The sequence below is a fragment of the Ovis canadensis genome, chromosome 11 (assembly GCF_042477335.2).
Source record: "Ovis canadensis isolate MfBH-ARS-UI-01 breed Bighorn chromosome 11, ARS-UI_OviCan_v2, whole genome shotgun sequence".
Taxonomy (NCBI): domain Eukaryota; kingdom Metazoa; phylum Chordata; class Mammalia; order Artiodactyla; family Bovidae; genus Ovis; species Ovis canadensis.
This window is the reverse complement of record NC_091255.1, coordinates 23,419,723-23,434,409: the sequence shown is the minus strand read 5'-3', so window position 1 is coordinate 23,434,409 and position 14,687 is coordinate 23,419,723. Positions and strand designations below refer to the sequence as shown.

At 46.4% G+C, this 14,687-nt stretch overlaps 1 protein-coding gene across 13 annotated transcripts in view; it reads right to left on the bottom strand.

Annotated features, from left to right (window-relative positions):
• Window positions 1–14,687, bottom strand: part of RFFL (ring finger and FYVE like domain containing E3 ubiquitin protein ligase) — a 75,317-nt gene that overhangs the window by 28,222 nt on the left and 32,408 nt on the right. For 3 of the 13 annotated variants that reach the window (XM_069602852.1, XM_069602851.1, XM_069602847.1), the window contains one exon: window positions 12,303–12,498. The exons of 7 other annotated variants lie outside the window; for them this stretch is intronic. The gene's annotated coding sequence lies outside the window, so the exon portion shown is untranslated. Of the gene's footprint in view, window positions 1–7,780; window positions 8,046–9,024; window positions 9,183–12,302; window positions 12,499–14,687 lie in introns of those variants that run through there. 3 more of the 13 variants (XM_069602854.1, XM_069602846.1, XM_069602850.1) reach the window with 3 other exon arrangements.

Below are 14,687 nucleotides of genomic sequence, written 5' to 3'. Positions count from 1 at the left end.
GGAACTTTCCCTACATTGACAGCTTCGAACAATCTCCCTCTGTGATCTGCAAGCTTCCTCCTGATCTGCAAAGAAAATCTGCAAAGAACCCATGTCACCTAATCTTTGCCAAGGGCTTGAAAATTCCTTCCCCAACATCCCTCGCCCTCTTCAGAAAAAAAAAATGGACTTGGCGATTTAATTTTCAAATATAGTCTGACTGCTCTTTTACTACTAAGTTTGTTTGAAACCTACCAGGCTCTCCCCTTCCAATTTGCCTAAAGGGTAAAAAAGGTGGGAGCTGTAGGGCTGGGGTGAATAAGAAAATTTACCATTCCCTGTGGAAGAACCCTGTGGTCTGAAGCCAGAGTGGCTAGCTGGCACATGGGGTTCTGTGAGCTTGGTAGACCAAACCCTGTTGAACAGGAAAATAACAGTGCTAACAACAGGGTAAGATAAATGACCTATTCCAGGCAGACTGAGTACAGCCAGTTAGAGGTGAGAAGGCAGATCATGTGATTTGTCCCTGTGAAGTCCTAGAATCCTGAGTAATTTGAAAACAATCACATCTCCACTTGTCCGCCCACCCAACACAAACGATTTTAAGTGGGATCAGGGGTGGCCATGGACTCTCCCATGGAAGAGAGAAGGGTCAGAATGTCAGTATCCGAGGAAAATCTCCAAGTTTACAATGCAACCTCACAACCATCTTGCTAACCCACCAAAATCCAAGGCGTTACACTTGAGGTCCCCAAGGTTCTCATCCAGTTTCTTTCAAGTTTAGTTAACTGCTCTGTGAGCCAAGGTACTTCTGCAAAAACAGGCTTTACCCTGATACACCGACAGCAACATCTTCGAATTAAGATACAGTGAACCCACTGTATGTTGTCACCATTGTTTAGTCACTAAGTCGTGTACAACTCTTTGCGACTCCACAGACTGTATCCCGCAAGGCTCCTCTGTCCATGGGGTTTCCCAGGCAACAGGACTGGAGTGGGTCTTCATTTCCTCCTCCAGCGGATTTTCCTGACCCAGGGATTGAACCCATGTCTCCTCAACTGACAGATTCTTTACCACTGAACCACCAGGAAGCCCTCTCGAACGCACTATATAAGACATTGTACTGTGGCGGATTCATGTTGATGTATGGCAAAACCAATACAATATTGTAAAGTAATTAACCTCCAATTAAAATAAATAAATTTATATTTTTTAAAAAAGACATTGTAAAAACCCTCTGGAAAAAAACCTAATTAAAATGCCCCTATCCTCAAAGAAGTATTTTTTATTTTTTTAATACGTACTTTTCTGACATGATTTCCCTGGTGGGTCAGATGGTAAAGAATCCGCCTGCGATGTAGGAGACTGGGGTTCGATCCCTGGGTCAGGAAGATCCCCCAGAGAAGGAAATGGCAACGCACTCTAGTATTCTTGCCTGGAGAATTCCATGAACGGAGGAGCCTGGCGGGCTACAGTCAACAGGGTCACAGAGAGTTGGACACATCTAAGCAAACAACCGGAGAAGGCAATGGCGACCCACTCAGTACTCTAGCCTGGAAGATCCAATGGGCAGAGGAGCCAGGTAGGCTGCAGTCCATGGGGTCGCTAAGAGTCAGACACGACTGAGCGACTTCACTTTCACTCTTCACTTTCATGCATTGGAGAAGGAAATGACAACCCACTCCAGTGTTCTTGCCTGGAGAATCCCAGGGACAGAGGAGCCTGGTGGGCTGCAGTCTTTGGGGTCGCACAGAGTTGGACACAACTGAAGCGACTTAGCAGCAGCAAGCAAACGACACTTTCACTTTCAGACACAGCAAATGAGAAAATGGCTAGTTGCAAGCCTTACAGAATCATCTCCAGTTTTTTGAGGGTGGTTTGCTTGCTATTGGACTTCCCTGGTGGCTTAGACGATTAAGCGTCTGCCTACAATGAGGGGGACCTCGGTTCAATCCCTGGGTAGGGAAGATCTCCTGGAGAAGGAAATGGTAACCCACTCCAGTACTCTTGCCTGGAAAATCCCATGGACGGAGGAGCCCGGTGGGCTGCAGTCCGTGGGGTCGCGAAGAGTCGGACACGACTGAGCGACACTCACTCACTCACTCGCTCGCTTGCTGTCACTACCGTACTGCTAGAATTATCAAAAGTGTCTATGCTACTAAGTGTAGAAAGGAAAGCACCCCCAGGTTCTGCATCGTTAATATAGAATGGGCCTTGCTTCATCTTGTATATTATCCTTAAAAAGCAATTAACATAGACCCGCAATGACTTTGAAAGAAAATGCTACAAAAACCTATCAATATGGCTTAGCCATGCCTCTTTGAAATAACTGTAGAAGTAATAACATTTTCTAAGAAGTAAAGAAGAAAGTACCATTCTCCACTGGAGGACTAAGTCTCATCTCCAGGCACTGAGCTGGGTTAGGCAGCACCTGGTGTTATCTCATATGGTCCTCACAAGAGTCTGGCAAGGCAGGTTAGCTAGTCCCATTTTCAGGTAAGAAAACCAAGGAGAACATAAGTAACTTGCTTACCTAAAGGTCATACCCAGAAGATAGTAAAGCCAGAATGTGAACCTAAGTCGCTTCGACCCTAAATCCCACACTCTGTAAATCACAAGAAAAGTGTTCTCAATTCCACCCCACCCTCGCAAAAAAAAAAAAAAAAAAATCAGGGCTTCCCCGGTGGCTCAGTGGTAAAGACTCCCTCCGCCTGCCAAAGCAGGAGACAGAGGTCCGATCCCTGGTCTGGGAAGATGCCACATGCCAAGGAGCAACAAAGCCCATGCGCGACAGCTACTGGGCCTGTGCTCCAGAGCCCAGGGGCCGCAGCTACTGAGGCCCCTGAGCCCTAGGGCCCGTGCTCTGCAACAAGAGGAGCCACCACAGTGAGAAGCCTGCAGACCACAACTAGAGAAGAGCCCACTTCTTCTAGAGAAACCACTGCAAGTAAAGAAAAGCCCACAGTGATGACCCAGCACAGTCCTAAATAAATAAACTTAAAAAAAACCAGTCTGTCTGCCCTGCCGCCCATTCCCCTCTGAGCGCCTGTTTTCTACCTCTACTGGAGATCTCGCATTGGCATACAGGCACTGTCCAGGACCTCCCAGTTCAAAAGACTCTTCCCTGTCTTAAGTACAGGTTACAACCACACAGTGTTATCACTGAACACCCACTGGAATGGCTGAAATGGAAACGACAGATACCAGCAAGTGTTGACAAGGATACAGAGTAACTGGAACTCTAACACGGCTGGCAGAAAAGTGAACTGGCACCACCCCTTGGGAAACACATATTTACACACACACTGCTGCTGCTGCTGCCAAGTTGCTTCAGTCGTGTCCGACTCTGTGCATAGACAGCAGCCCACCAGGATCCCCCGTCCCTGGGATTCTCCAGGTAAGAACACTAGAGTGGGTTGCCATTGCCTTCTCCAATGCATGAAAGTGAAAATTGAAAGTGAAGTCGCTCAGTTGTGTCTGACTCATAGCGACCCCACGGACTGCAGCCCACCAGGCTCCTCCATCCATGGGATTTTCCAGGCAAGAATGCTGGAGTGGGGTGCCGTCGCCTTCTCCGATTCACACACACAGGGCTTTGCAATTCCACTTCCAGGTATACACCAAACGGAAACATGTTTCTTAAAAGAAGTATACAAGAATGTTTGTAGCAGTACTGTTGTAAGAGCCTCAAGCTGGAAAAGATCCAAACATCAATCCATAGTAGAAAGGACAAAAAGGTCTATTCAGACAGCGATGAGAATGAAACTACTGCTCTATGCAATGGGTTGGAGATGAATCTTATAATACTGACAGAAAGAAGACAGGCACAAAAGAATACACATTAAATTATTCTATTTACATAAAAGTCAAAGACAGGCCAGCCTTTCGGCTCCTCAGGGACGCCAGGCTCACTCCTGCCTCGGGACCCACACTTGCTCCCCTGCTGCTGCTACTCTCCTTCCCAACCGCAGTCTCTGCTCAGATGGCACCTGTTTGGAGGCGGCCTCCTGTCACCCACTTGCTCAGTGCCCTTTCGGTTTCCTTCAGGAGAATGATCATAATCTGTAGTTACATCTGTCTGTCTACAGCGTAAACTCCAAAGGCAGGAACCTCATCTGTCTTCACGTTTCTATCCATGTCAGCTAGCACAGGGCTACTTTATAGCAGGCCCCCAAATAACTTGCAGAATGAACAAATGGAGAAATAATCCATACTCTATCAATACAGCCTGAGACAAGGACTAGTTATCTCTCCTTAGGGCCCAAAGCATTTTGCCAATATTTATAGTGATATAAGGTGACTACAACAAAGTCCTTTATCAAAAACAAAGGTAGCTTTTGGACTTCCCTGGTGGCTCAGCTGGTAAAGAATCCGCCCACAATGCAGGAGACCTGGGTTCTATCCCTGGGTTGGGAAGATCCCCTGGAGAAGGGAACAGCTACCCACTCCAGTATTCTGGCCTGGAGAATTCCATAGACTGTATAGTCCATGGGGTTGCAAAGAGTCAGACACAACCGAGCAACTTTGACTTTCATGAGCCTTCCCTGGCAGTCCAGTGGTTAAGACACCACACTTCCAATGCAGGGGGCACGGGTTTGACCCCTGCTCAAGGAACTTAGATCCCACATGCTGCACGGTGAGGCAAAGAAATTAAAAAGCAAAAAAGAAACAGGACTTCCCTGGTTGGGGCACTGGGTAAGAATCCACCTGCCAGTGCAGGTGAGATGGGTTAGATCTCTGGTCCATGAAGATTCCACAGGCCTCAGAGCAACTAAGCCTGTACACCACAGCTACTAAAGCCCACCTGCCTAGAGTCTGTGCTTCTCAGTAAGAGAAGCCACCGTGATGAGAAGCCCACGCACACAGCTGGAGAGACGGCGCTGCTCTCCACAACAAGAGAGCGCCCGAGTGTAGCAACGAAGACCCAGTACCACCAAAAAATAAGTATTTTTTCTTAAAAAAGAAACAACAACAAAAAAGGTAGCTTGCCTTGGACAAGCTCCTTAAGTTTTCTGAGTCTGTTTTCTCACCTGTATGAGATGGGTAACACCTCCCCTGCTGGTAACTACAGGGATGAGAAATAACCAAGTGCCCAACCTACAGTACATGCTTCACAAATAGCAAATCAAAATAAATGGTCACTGAACTATACGTCATTACAAGTGTAAAATGGCAACAGCCAGGCTGTCCAATGGCGATTATTGGCTGGCAATCCCAACGTCCCTCACTCCCTCTGGTCACACAAAGCCCGAGTTCCCCACGGCCCAAGGGGCCGGGCTGGACAGGGCCTCTGACACAGCTATCACATCACCCACACAACAAAGACATGATCATCATCTAGAGAACTCACCTGAAGTTTAAAATCATCTCTCAGCTTGGAAGGCTGCTGATTTTTAAAAAAGAAGTTAGTGTGGAAAGAAACTCGAATTCCCTCGAAAACTGTTTAATGTGAAAAAAACAGGATCTTGGTGTGGCAAGTGGAATTTTCCAGGAAACCTGCCTGCCTGGGGTCCATCTCAGAAGGGGAAGATTTAAAATGCTGCTGACAACACAATGGGCATAAAATAGGGTGCTGTGCACTTGTAAGCAGGCACCCCGCGGGGCTCACCACACTAGACTGCTCTCCCTTGCTGGGCACGGGCTGGGGAAGCATGTTCTCTGTGGTACTGGGACTATCTCTGAGATGTTTATTTCAGAATGAAGAACTCAGAACACCTAAGTCACAGAGGAGACAAGTATCCTGTGCAACTTTAGAACTCCAAGACCTGAACGGGAGCAACAACTCTGCTGAGGTGGTGTACGGGCTGGACATAAACAGGAGACACTTCAAGGCTGAAACATTTCCAAAGCTAACGGGGGTCTTCCACCCTCCAAGGCAGTCCTTTAGATGTGGGTAACGGAAAATGCATTTCCTAGATAAGAATTCTCCTTTCGGGCTGAATTTTTAGAAAACAGAAGAGTAAAAGTATATATATGAGAAAAATAAACTTACCAGCTATGTTTTACTTTGGTTTTAGGCTCAGTCAGTGTGTGTGTGCATGCTCACTTGTGTCCAGCTCTTTGCGACCCCATGCACCGTAGCCCTCCAGGCTCCTCTGCCCATGGGATTTTCCAGGCAAGAATACTGGAGTGGGTTGCCATTTCCTTCTCTGGGGGTATCTTCTTGACCCAGGGATCGAACCTATGTCTCCTGCGTCTCCCACATTGGCAGGCAGATCCTTCACCACTGGACCACCTGGGAAGCCCAGACTCAGTCAGACCTGACCTTAAACCCTAGCAGTGAGGAAAGGAAGGAGCTTGAGGAAGCTGCTTCTCTGAGTGTCACTGCAATGGATACACTCACCTGAACCTCCTGGGCTGGACAGAGTAGGCGCTCAGTATGGAAGGAGCAGACCTTACTGGGCTTTCAGTTTCGCATAATGGGCGGAAGGCAGCATTAGCCGTTCATTGAACAGCGGACACTAGAATAAGGCACGGAACTAATGGGGATCGAGAGTGTGCCTGTCTCCAGACCACTTCCAGAGCCTGCATCCACACCAAGACGTCCTTCCAAGGCACCTGGGTCTGGCTCCCCTCTCCTCCAATCCCCACATTACACTTCAATACAAAAATGATCAAAGCTTCTGGTGAGGAGATTCCCTGGTTGTCCAGTGATTAGGATTGTGAGCTTTCACTGCTGAAGGCACAAGTTCAATCCCTGGTCAGGGAACTAAGATCCTGCATGCCAGCACCACACAGCAAGAAAAAAAAAAAAAAGCTTGGGTGGGAGAGAGAATTGCCTGTGCTGTTATTTGAGGCACAGGCAAGCGGAAAGCTGGAGGGAGGCATTCAGATTCGAGGGTCCTGAAGTCCCCCCTCAGATGATCCTAGAAATTTTTATTTTTTAAGGAAAAGGTAAAAACACTACAGAATACTTAACATGAGCCAAGTGAGTTGTTATATTTCCATCCCATGTCTCATTTAATACAATGCAGCCAAAAACATCAGAACTGAAATGCTCATTTTGTAAATGAACACTGGGCTCAAGAGGGACGAGGGTCGCACCAATAGAGGGCGACCGGATGTAAGTTCAGGTTCTTTGAGTCCTCTGTGGTCCTACAGAAAGCAGGGTGAGGGGCTGCTCTCACCATCCACACTCCCCACCCTGAGTACCAGGGCTTCAAGGGCCTGTGCACTGGGAGAGGGAGGTGAACCATCAGCGAACAGTCGGCCGGGAGAAGATGACGGGCAGCCTCTCAAGGGGGCGGTGGGGAGAAGTCCATCGCACCAAATGCTGCCCCGCTCCAGGGACGCCCAAAGGGGCACCTAAGCATCAAGGCAACCTTCCCCACTCGAGGGCCTTGTGAGAGGCACCGCAGACAGAAAAACCCTCCCCGGAAAGCCAGAATTTTAATTCACATGTCCAGAAAGTCATCTTCATTTCCTGCTCACTACCACTTTCGGGCACCACTGCGTCACACAGACATCCACTTCCTGAAGATAAAGCTCTTCCTTGACATTTGGAATGTGTTTCAGTTTCTACTCTTGCCTACCTGTGCTGTTCTTGTGGAGGACGGAGGGCTTTCTGACTTAATTGTCTCAAGTACAACCAATGCTCTATTAACTTTCCTTTTAAGAAGTGCTTTCACTGGTAACCACTGAATAAATGAAAACCAGTCATTGGTGCTCTGGGGCCCAGCTACCCTGCTACGCCATCAGTTCCCCAAATGCCAAGCTTACGGCCGCCTCAGGACCCTCCCCCCAGCCCCTCTCTCAGCCCCGGTGACCCTGCTCCCACCCTGCCTCCTCCAGCGGCACTTACTTCCTCAGGGGAACCTTCTGGGCCCCAACTGTGCTCTCACAGAGTCTTGAACGCCTCCTGACAACTGTCACGCATTCATCTGCTCAGCCCTCGACCAGCCGCTAGTGATCCCAAAAGGACAAAACCAGGCATGGTCCCCACGCGACACGGCGAGTGCATTCTCAGAGGGTGAGTGTTGCGGAAGCGCCGCGTAAAGCACCTGGCTGATGGTTTGTATGATTCTCTCTCGAGTGTCCGTCTCCCGTAGTTAGGGAGCAGAAAGTGAAACAGGAAACAAAAGCGAGTCACTTTATAGCTTTATTCCCAGCCTCAGTGCCAGGCAAATGTGATCATCAGGTATTTGTTGAAGTCTGACTAATGATAACAGCACCAGGGCTTTCAAAACTGGGGGGAAGGGACAAACATTTGCTCCTGAAAACTCCACCATCGTAATTCCAGGGTAGTGAGCAAATGACGGGTTTTCAACCCATAGAACCACAGCAGTCCCTTTAAGGAAAGCTCTCATGATAACGTGCCTACCCCACACATGCTGAAGATAATTTAGGCGTCTGCTAAGATTACTTGAAAAAAAGAAAAAAGAAAGGGAACAGACTGACCTTCGAAAAGTAATAGAAAAATGTTACAACTGGCAGTTATTACCACATTAAAAAACCGGAAAGGGAGAGCCTGGAAGATGGACACATTCTTCACTTCCATCCCGCCCCTGCCATCTAAAGGCAAAGAAGGCATCAGTGCCCTCCTGGAGGCTGTGGTCTGAAACAGTGCTGCAATGGAGCGGCAAAAATACACACAAAGATGAAAACAGCACACGGAGAAGATAACAGAGAAAAGAAATGAGACAGACTTTGAGCAGACACAGTCTAAGCAGACGTCTGCCTGTCGCTACTGAGCCCATAGCCTGAGCCAGGTGGGACAGAAACAGGACAAAAGGCAGGTAAGAACCAGAATAGCACAGGGTCTAAAGGGGAGAAAGGATCACAATGACAGCAAGAAGGGAAGGAGGAGAGGGGTTTCACTTTCCACCAGTAACAAATGAGTTCTTTTTCTGAAGTGGTAACTGACTGTTGTAAACAACTGAAAAACATACATAATAACCACAAGTTATAGATGTTCCTGGAAACTCCCTGGTTCCAACTAGTGGATGGCACATATCTGCGGAGGGACCTCTGCATCTGCTCTGAAGTTCAGGGGAAAGTAATTCTAACCAATGGAGCTGCGCCAAAACAGCACCCTTGGGGTCTGACCGATTAGATGGCTGCTTCTTCACCCGGCTTTCAGCAGAGATGACAGACGGAACAGTGCGACGGAGAAACCCACACATTTCATTTCAGCCCAGGCATTCTGCCCCGAAGGGCGAGTCAATCAGGGAAGAAAGCAGCGCAGAGTGAAGTCTTCAACAACACTGAAAACAGAATAAATGGATCTGCAGTTTAATTACTGAGGATGCTTCCTTCCATCAAAACTGATGAGGAAGACCATCAAGATGAAAAAGACTCTGCTTCTCCTTGTTCTCTCAGTGGGGGGGACAGAATTTACCAGATAAGCTGTTCTGCACCTTCTGACTGAAGGATTTGCTTTCACTAGATACTGGGACTGACAAACTGGTAATCAAGTTGGAAAACATTCACAGAGGGAGGGACCAGTTGAGAGGGTTTGTATCCTCCTGTGCCCTGGGGAAAGCCAGAACTTCCAGACAGGGATCCTGTCTGGTATCAAAATGATGTACTTGATGTAACCAAATGTACTGGGTGTGGAAAGAACAGACTCTAGATTCCTTGTTGCTGCTGCTAAGTCACTTCAGTCGTGTCCGACTCTGTGCAACCCCAGAGACGGCAGCCCACCAGGCTCCGCCGTCCCTGGGATTCTCCAGGCAAGAACACTTGACTGGGTTGCCGTTTCCTTCTCCAATGCATGAAAGTGAAAAGTGAAAGTGAAGTCACTCAGTCGTGTCCAACTCCTAGCAACTCCATGGAATGCAGCCTACCAGGCTCCTCTGTCCATGGGATCTTCCAGGCAAGAGTATTGGAGTGGGGTGCCATCGCCTTCTCCAAGATTCCTTGTTACTTTCTTCAAACCTTCATTTCCTCAAGAACCTACTTCACTGAAATGGTAATTGAAAGGACTAAAATAACAAGCATTTACACTGGACCCTAGTACATAATAGGTGCTCAATAAAATAATTTAAAGAAAATCTTTCTAAGGTTACTTGTGACAATTTATCTGCTATATCCCCTACTTCAAAAAACAAACTCTGATACCTTAGAACTAAATGACTCCAGTTCCCTCTCACCAGCTCTTAATTTATAATCCCTGAAGAATTGTCTCCAAGGTGGTCAGAAGTAGTTTATCAGAAGTGCCTGCCAGCCTGCTTAGTCACTGACTCTTCAAAACCCTATAGACTGTAGCCCATCAGGCTCCTCTGTCCATGGGATTTCCCAGGCAAGAATACTGGAGTGGGTTGCCATTTCCTACTCCAGGGGATCTTCCCGATTCAGGGATCAAACCCACGTCTCTTGCATCTCCTGTATTGGTAGGCAGATTCCTCACCAATGAGCTCCCTGGGAAAACCATCTAAAGTGCAGCCCTACACTGCTACATTCCTTCCAATTCAACCCAATTGCTAATGAATTTATCAATTTTCCCCAAAGCCCAGAGACAGCTTAGACTTTTCTCCCTTAGCTCCTCAACGCCTCTCAGTTAACCAAATTCAGAGAGGAATGGAAGATACACACTTCCGGTTCCCCCAACCCGGTGCTCTGCAACTGTGTGCTGCCCTCAGGTCAGACGGGATTCGGGGATAAAGGCAGAACAAATTCAGATGAACCCCTAAAGACCTTTGGGTGGTTCGATGTCTCCATCTGAAAATTATGCCGACTTTCTGAAATGTTGTCTGCTCATTCCAGGATGTGAAATGCCCAGTATCTATCTCAAGAAGCAGAAATGGAGATTTCTAGTTCACCTAGAACCACAAAGAAAACCTTGTATTCACTCCATACTATCTCCTAGTGAAGAAAACCTGTGCTTACCCGGCCTTCAAGTTTCACTCTTTGCCTATATATCCCACAACACAGTGCAAACTGCCTCATGTTCACCACTCCTTGACAGATTCAAGAAAACAGACATCCATCCCGATACCAGGAAGAGATGCTGTTTTCATGGATGTTGGGATGTACTGCTATTTTTATCCATCTGCTCCTGGAGTTATCAATACAAAGTAGCAGGACAGTATTCTTTGCAATGTGGAAAGGATACAGGTTACACAAAATAATATTACCCAAAGCTTCACCTGCCCTAAACTCATTAGTTCACCAGAATGGTGCTGTTCTAAAATAACTCAAGCATTTTTTAATAATCCACAAAGACCCCAAGAGAGACATAATAAAGCAGATTCCACATTGGAAAGCAATGAGGAATGGAGAGTCAGAAAACAGGAGTTCCGAAGATTGTTTACCAGCTGAGTGACCCCCAAGCAAATTATTCCAGAAACTTGCCGAGGTGTAAAACAGTTCAGCAGTTACAATTAGATCCAGCCTCCAAACTCAAGGAAATTTTGAAAGACTAAAAAGACCCTGGGGTTATTTGTAAACTACCTAACTCAGGAAACACTCAAAAGGAGATTTAGAAATCCTGGAATTCAATAAAAGGAACCTGTAATTTAAAAAGTGACTTAGAGGCTAAAATTTCCTATTGTTATCAAAAAATAAATAAATAACCAAATACAGCGTGAATCTTGCATCTATCAAAAGTAACAGATTAGCAGTCAATTCAGGGGTTTCATTTTGTAAAACACAGATGCAATCTGGTGTAAGCTAGGAAGAACCACATGTGCCAGGAAGAGCGACCTGATCCCCAGAAAAAAAGATCTGCACCTCTATTGAGGCAAGGGCAGTATAGGTCTTCTTGCCTTAGCTCCTTTTCAAAGCAGAAACAGAGACTCTTCAGCTAAGCTCAACTCTTGACTTATTAACCACACCAAGTTTCAAAATGCAGGCGTACAAGTCACAGTAAAGACAAGCACATCCTGTTTGCACTTGACTTCCTGTTCTGGGCCGTCTGATCGCTTTACAGGGCTGCTCCCTAGCCACTAATGGGTAACCTTTCATATCTGCCAAACCACTGGTTCACTGGACAGCATTTCAGTGACAACAGAATACACAGTTCTAGGAGTCGGGTGAAAGATGCACCTAAAAATCACCCAAAACCCATCATCAGCCTCTCAGACACTTCCTGGATTTCCCAGGCTTCTTCATACTGACATCCGACTTGGAGTAAACAATAAAAACTTAACACAAATAGTGCTGAGATAAGAAAAGTAAGCCTGGAACGAAACTTAGGATGTGAGGGCTGGGAAAAAGAACAAGAAAACTTGGAGATGTTTTCATTATTAAACGTTGGCTTCTTTTCAAATGTCAAAGGCCAGTCCCCAGTGAGCTGATTCTCAGAAGGGAACCTCGCCGAGCGATCACAACAGTTAACAGGACACTTCTAGTGAACTTGGTCCCTGATCCAACCTGCTACCAACCTCAGTCTACTTTTCAGCACTGCAGAAGCCTTCAGTTTCAGAGACCTGGAGCCTCCACTTCAAGCCAAACTTCCACTGTTTTCAAAGAGCCTGTGGTTCCCCCGAGCCACATTCAGTGTTGGGAATAAACGCTGGACAATGAATACCCCAGTGTTTATGGACGAGTCATTTAGCTTCTTTGCATCTGCTTTTCCATCTGCAAAAGAGGACAACTGCACTACATTCATCTCTAATGTCTCTTCCAGCTGTGGAAAAAATGCAGGGATTCATCAATGACAGCAGAAGATTCCGTGGCTTCCTGCATTATTCCCTTGGTCAACAAGATGCCTCTAACATCCCATACCCCGCAGTGTGAATATACACCTTGATCTACCTTCTGAGCACCCAAGGATTTTTTTTATCCCATTCCCTTGAAATGGATATCAGAAAGTTTCTCACTTGAAAGCCATATATTAACAAACCTTGAGGACACCTCTTTACACATGGTCTTTTCATTAAGATTGGAATGTAATTACCACTTGGTTCCCATGTTGGTCATAGGATTCCTGGAGAGAATCTGAAGCCACAAAGGATGGATAAAACTGACCAACAACATGTGGTACTCCCTCCCACACAGTGACTGCTAATGGGGAAAGAATGAGACAAATCTGGGTAAGAAAAGGGAGTGGTGAACACAAGTTCAGTGAGTCAGTGCAAAGAAAGAAGGAAAGCAAAGAAAGGAGAAGCAAGCAAGAGGGAAAAAAGCTATGCCAGTGAGCTTTTTTCTTAAATCTGAAATTCTGCTTATCCACTTATCCACCAGATATCCACTGCCTACCATGTGCAGGGAACAGACCTAGAGTCTAGAGGAGAAACAAAGGTCAACCAGATAGACCTGTTCAACGATGTCATGGTCTAGCAGGAGAGAGAAAGGCATGCACACAAACAACTGAAATACACGGCATAAAGTGTGCTGTGCCATAAAGGAGACATAAAAGAATCCTCCACGGTGAGGCTCAGAGGAGGAAATGATTACTCCCAGAGAGAGATAAGACAAGGCTTCATAGGAAGAATGACATTTCAAGCTGAAAACACAACAGAAACAAGGGCACACAAGTAGGAAATCAAGGACACATAGTTTCGGTGAGTAACTAGATTTGATTAGAGACGTAAGTGGCCATGAAGAGAGAGATGGTGGTAATAATAATAGCTAAAGGACCCAGAGAGCCGGGGCTCAACTGGACAGCTAGATTGGAGCCAAACTGAGTATTCCAAAATCAGATTCAGAATTTGAATTTAAACCCAGTGGAGAAGGGACGGGAGCGGGGACTAGAGCTCAAGGAATCCCATAATTTAACCCGTAAAATTAAGATAATAAAATCATCACAAAATCAATGTGTGCAGATTCCTGAAGTCCGTCCGAAGAGATGCAATGTCTTCCAAACTAAAAGCAATGAAGAAAGGAGGGTAGAAAGGCTTGGATGATGGCATTCATATATTTAAACCAAGAATGCGGTCACATCAAAGTGTGGTCAACAAATGAACCTAGAAAAAAATCGAAGGGGCCACACTGACTCAGAACCAAGCAAGGCAGAGAAATACTGCAGTAAGGTAACACACCATCCTCCCTGCAGTGGGACAAGGTTCTTTCATGAAGCTTAATGGAAACATCATATAGCAGCAGTTACAGGTATGGGTTAGATAGCATCACCTACTCAAAGGACATGAATTTGAGCAAACTCCAGGAGATAGTGAAGGACAGGGAAGCTTGGCATGCTGCAGGCTCTGGAGTAGCAAAGAATCAGACACAACTTAGCAACTGAACAACAACAGGAGGGGTTATGAGTTTTTGGAGTCAGAGGGACTTGGTTCCAATCTCAATTCAGCCTCTTACCAGTTTAAACAGAACCTTGGTTTCATCTGTAAACTGAGGATAACTGTGTCTCCTTTGCAGGAGGATCACTGAGAGAGTTAAATGTCCTCCTTCAGGCAAAGCATTTGGGGTGCTACCTAGCATATAACGTGCCATCAAGAATCTCAGCTTTTTTGTAACTGTGTTCTCTCCTACCAACTATCCTACCACATTAGTCCAGGCTCATGAAAGCAAGCATGCTATTATTAAACATCAGCTTTCAGATCTCTTGATATGAACAGCAATGTCCCAGACAAATCCAGGATCAAGTCAACAGGAAAGGAATCCACTCGAAAATAAAAATTGGCATTCCACATTTCCTCGCAGCTCAGTTGGTAAAGAATCTGCCTGTAATGCAGGAGACCCGGGTTCAATTCTCCAGGAAGGATCCCCTGGAGAAGGAAATAGCAACCCACTCCAGTATTCCTGCCTAGAGAATCCCATGGACAGAGGAGCCTGGTGGGCTACAGTCCATGGGGTCGTAAGAGTCGGAC